Source organism: Chrysochloris asiatica, unplaced genomic scaffold, assembly GCF_000296735.1.
Source record: "Chrysochloris asiatica unplaced genomic scaffold, ChrAsi1.0 scaffold00030, whole genome shotgun sequence".
Taxonomy (NCBI): domain Eukaryota; kingdom Metazoa; phylum Chordata; class Mammalia; order Afrosoricida; family Chrysochloridae; genus Chrysochloris; species Chrysochloris asiatica.
Window position 1 is genome coordinate 10,013,117 of NW_006408548.1, and position 5,709 is coordinate 10,018,825.

General features: G+C 38.0%; 1 pseudogene; it reads left to right on the forward strand.

The window, feature by feature from the left end:
• Window positions 1-203: 203 nt before the first annotated feature.
• LOC102821766 overlaps window positions 204-5,709 on the forward strand; it is a 15,178-nt pseudogene continuing 9,672 nt past the window's right edge.

Sequence of the window (5,709 nt, forward strand, 5' to 3'; positions counted from 1 at the left end):
AGACCCCTAGCAAGATGGATTGGCCAAGTGGCAGCATCACTGGACTCAAGTGTGGCACCAATAGTGAGGTTGGCCTAGGATCAGGCAGTGTTTCATTCTGCTGTGCATAAGGTTGCTATGAGTCGGTACCAACTGGATGGCACCTAACAAGAACAACAGTAGAAACAATGCTGTCGATCGCATGATACAATTTTGAAAGACCAATGACTTCTTCATGGCAAGTAACATCTTTAAGCAACATAAAAAAAGATTATGCACACAGACCTCTTCAGATGGAATCCACAGAAATTAAAGTGACTACATCTGTGAAAATAGACAGTGAAAAAGGTATGCATCATCAACCAAAACAAAGGTAAAGGCAGAATATGGAACAAACCATCAATTGCTCACATGCAAATTCAGGTTGAAGCTGAAGAAAAAAATAAAACAAATCTATGAGAGCCAAATATGACCTTGAATATAGTCCACGTGAATATAGAGATCATATAAAGAGCAGATTTGATGCATTAGACACTAAAGACTGAAGACCAGAAGAGTTGTGGGATAACATCAAGAACATCATACAGGAAAAAAGCAAAAGGTCATAGAGAAAACAAGAAAGAAGGAAAAGACCCAAATGGATGTCTCTGAAACTTGCTCTTCAGTGTAGAGATGCTAAAGCAAATCAAAGAATTGAGGAGGTACAAGAGCTGAACAGAAAATTTCAAAGGGCAGCTAGAGAAGACAAAGTCAAATATTATTAAAAATAATATGCAAAGACCTGGAGTTAGAAAACCAAAAGGGAAGAACACGCTCAGCATTTCTCAAGCTGCAGAAACTGATGAAAAATGTTAAACCTTGACTTGTGGAATTCTATAGACAAAATACTGAATGATACAGAAAGCATCAAAAAAAAAAAAAAAAAAGGTAGGAATATACAGAGTTACTGTACCAAAAGAAATGGTCAATGTTCAACCATTTCAAGAATTACCATATGATTAAGAGCCAGTGATCCTGAAGGAAGAAGTCCAAGGTGACTTGAAGTCATTGGCAAAGAACAAGGCACTGGGTATTGATGGAATACAAATTGACATCTTTTGACAAACTGATACAGCACCGGAAGCACTCACTCATCTATGCCAAGATATGTGGAGGAAAACTACCTGGCCAACTGACTGGAAAATATCTGTATTTGTTTGTGCCCATTCCAAAGAGAGGACACACAAAGGAACTCAGAAATCATTCGACAATATCACTGATATTATACACAAGTGAAACTTTCCTGAAGATACTGCAAAAACAACTGCAACCATACATTGACAGAGAATTTCCAAAGGTTCAAGCTGGATTCACAATAGTACATGGAACAAGAAATATCACTGCTGATGTCAGATGGATCTTGGCTGAAAGCAGAGAATATCAGAAAGATGTTTACCTGTGCTTTATTGACTATGCAAAGGCTTTGAATTGTGTGGATCATGACAAGCTATGGACAATATTGCAAAGTATGTGTATTCCAGAATACTTAATTGTGCTCATGAGGAACCTGTACATAGACCAAGAGGCAGTTGTTTCAACAGAACAGGGAACACCGAATGGTTTAAAATTAGGAAAGGTGTGCATGAGGGTTGCATTCTTTCACCATATTTATTCAACCTGCATGCTGAGCAAATAATGTGAGAAGCTGTATTAAATGAATAAGAACATGGAGTCAGGATTGGAGGAAGTCTCATTATCAACCTGCCATTTGCAAATAATACAACTTTGCTTACTGAAAGTGATGAGGACTTAAAATAATTACTGATGAAGATCAAAGACCACAGCTTTCAGTATGTGTTGCATCTCAATGTAAAGAAAACAAAAATCCTGACCAATAAACAACATCCATATAAACGAAGAAAAACTTGAAGTTGTCAGGAACTTAATTTTGCTTGGATCAACCATAACCACTCATGAAAGCAGCAGTCAAGATTTTAAATGACATATTGTACTGGGCAAATCTGCAGCACAAGACCTCTTTAAAGTGTTGAAGAGCAAAGAAGTCAATTTGAGGATTAAGGTGCACCTCACCCAAGCCATGGGATTTTCATTAACCTCATATGCATGCACAAGCTGGACTGTGAATGAGGAAGACCATGAATGAATTGATGCATATGAATTATGATAATGGATGAGAATACTGAAAGTACCATGGACTGCCAAAAGAACAAACCAGTCTGTATTGGAAGGTGGAAGCCAGGATAGCTAGATTTAGTCTCTCATACTTCGGACATATTGTCAGGAGGGACCAGTGACTTGAGATGGATATCATGTTTGGTAAAGTGGTGAGTCGCAGAAAAAAAAGTAAGACCCCCAAGTAGAAGTATTGGCAGAGTTGCAGCAGCAAAGGGCTCAGGCGTACCAACAATTGTGAGATTGGCCCAGGACCAGGCAGTGTTTCCGTCTGTTTTTAATAAGATTGTTATGGGTCAGTACCGACCTTATGGCACCTAGCAACTTAAAGGATCCTGGTGTGGTGCTGTAGGACAAACACTTGACAGCACAGTCAGTTTGAACTGTAAGGTCGGTGGTTCATCCTCACCAGCCATGGCTTGCAAACCCTATGCAAGGCTGCTGTGAGTTGGAACTGACTCAAGGGTATTTAACAACAACAGCAATAACACATCCGGTTTGACCAATGGGAAGATATTATGTGTGTACACTGTTTGACTAGATGTCACAATACATTTTCCAGTAAAACCATGGCTATAAATGCTTTCTTGATTGGTCTATGAAAAGCCTGTTTAGTTTTCAGTGTAACTGAAAATCTGCAAATTGACAATATATCATTGTTACAAATAATGCTACTGTGATCTTATAATTAAAAAAAAAAAACAAAAAAAAACAGAATAACATTACCTGAGAAATACTGTTTCCTTTCCTGTGAATTCTACAGTTAAAGAAAACAAGGCTTAATTGGTAAAAGAATAAAGAATCCTTTGACAATTAAATGCAGTCACAGCCTTTCAGTTGTTATTAGAGGTAAGTACCGTGCTACTCAAGAATTGGACACTGTTTCGTTCTACTGTGCATATTCTGACTCTTACGGCACCTAACAACAACAACAACAGCAACAACCGTGCTACTCAAGGAACTCTGATAGCCTAGTGGTTACAAGTTGGGCTGCTACCCTCAAGGTCAACAGTTCGAAACTACCAGCTGTTCTGCAGGAGAAATATGAGGATTTCTGTGCTCATAAATATTTATAGCCTTGTAACTGCTATGTGTCGAAACCGACTCGACGGCACTTAACAACAACAACAACAACTGCTATACAGGGTCGCTATGAGTCAAAAACAGCTCAGCACACCATCACCATGCTACTCTATATGGTTTGTTTTTACATGAGAACACAGAGTTTTCTTTTCCTTACCAATAGAATATCATGCCACTAACGTTAACTTTGTCACTTTGAAAACTTACATTTTCTCCTTCATAAAGAATTTTACAAGAAAGAAATAAGGGGAATAAGGCAACACTTTCTAAATTAAATAAACAAGGGTTTAAAAAAAAAGAAGAGAAGGTTAAAGGGATTTGCAACTAAAATTTTTTTGTGCAAAACTCCTTACAATACTATCTCATTCAAAACGGACAATGGTGGTGGTGGTTGTGTGATACTAAGTCAGTTCTGACTCCTAGCAACCCTTTATAAATAGGGTTTCCAAAGCACTGTGTCTCTATGTGAGCAGAAAGCCTCCTCATCTTTCTCCTATGGAGCAACTGGAAGATATAAACGGCTAACCTTGTGGTTAGCAGCCCAGTACATAATCTACTATACTACCAGGGCTCCTGAAAAATCAGCTATGTTGTTGTTGTAACTCTTAAGTGCCCTTGAATCATTTCCAATTCATAGTGACCTTGTATAGTGTTTTCAAGGAGTGGCTGGTGAGCTTGAATCACTGACCTTGTGGATCTAACAAATCTTGCTTTCCAGCCCATTAGCCTACTGTGCCACACCAGGGCTCCAGAAATTGACTATACGCCCAGGTAAAATAAAATTTTTTAAAAAGTGCAAACTGCAATGAGTACAGAAAAATAAATTAGAAAGTAAAATATGAAATAATGAAGGTACAATTATGCAGACACCAAACAGAAAAGAGAGAGAGATGATATACTGAACTTTAGTACGAAGTATAGCCCTGGGACCAACACCACTGTCATCACTTGGGAGCTTGTTGTAAATGCAAATTCTCAGCTCCTTGTCCAGATCGAATGAATTATAATCTGTGTTTCAACAAGATCCCCAAGTGACTCATATGTATACTAAAGTATGACAATCACTGATACAGAACATACTTCAGGTTGGACAATACATAAGAAACATCTGAAGTAGAACAAACTGTTTTCTCCCAAAGATGGTGTCAGAAATAATCAATGCCCCATTCATTATTCATTCCCAAACCCCACACAAAGCCAAATACTCACTCTCCCTACCTCATGGGTTGCTAAGACAAAAATAATTAACAAACAATTAGACAATTAGATTTACCTCTCTGATAAAAGCACAAATAGTAAGGCAAGTCCTTTTTCCTACTTGCTAGGATTCCTAATGTGAATATAGGAATCTGTGTTGTTCAGAGTTGGTATAGTCATTTTGGACTAACTAAAGGGAACACTACAAACACACTGAAAACTGCAGAAGGAAGAGTTAGAAAGAGGTCTTTAAAAAACATCATTGAGCCACTGTGCCAACCAGTCTTCCTTCAAACTTTCTGAGAGTGGTGATATAATTTAATATCTTTGTGTTTAAGTCACTGCAGCTGAAATCACTCCTAATGGCAAAGCATCTGCAGAAAAACAAGAGAGGGAACTGACTATTCTTTGTGTCTTCATGTTCCTATTGCTGTCAGAACAAAGCAACTCAAGTGGGTGACTTTAGAGAATGCAAATATATTTTTTCACATCAGGAGACTAGAAAGATAAAATCAAGTCATCATCTCTAGGAGAGGTCCTTCTTAAATTTCTTAAGCTCTCAAGGAGTCTTAAGCAATCCTTGGCATTCCTGGGTTTATAGAGGCAATCTGCTTCCATTTTCACATGGCATCTGCCCTTTTTTGCATGTATGTCTGTGTCTGTTCGCTCCTTTATAAGATGCCACTCATATGGAATTAGATTTAGGACCCACTCTTCTCCATTATGTAGAAGTAGTCCTGATAATGGTGTTGTAAGATAAGCATTCAACTCCAGGGTTGGTTTAAACTGAAAGGTTGGACATTTAAATTCAACAGCCTCTCCTAGGAAATGCTATACAGGGTGTATATGAGTCAGCACCAACTCAACAGCACTTAACAACAGCCAATACGTCTTCTCCATTTTGACCTTATTAATCTAACCTAAATAGTTTCAAACACTGTTTTTCATAGCTCAGTGTATATAGAAACTTCATAAACAGGCCATTAAAAATTCTGAAAGAATCAAGAAATTTTTGTCATAATGTAGATTTCATTTAAACTAGTTTTTTTTATCTCAAAGGATCTTGGATATGTGTGCCTTTTCTCCCATTAAGATAGCAACTTGATGGTTGGTAAATCTATAATTTATTTGTGTTCCACTGCTATAGTATGTGAACACTTGGGTTTAGTCCTGGATAAAAAATGGATTATTCTAAATCAGCAATTAAAAATGACAAGCTTCTGTTTTGCCAGGGCAGTCAGGTGGTGCGGGTGAGTGGGGGCTCTGCGATTGGGGGGG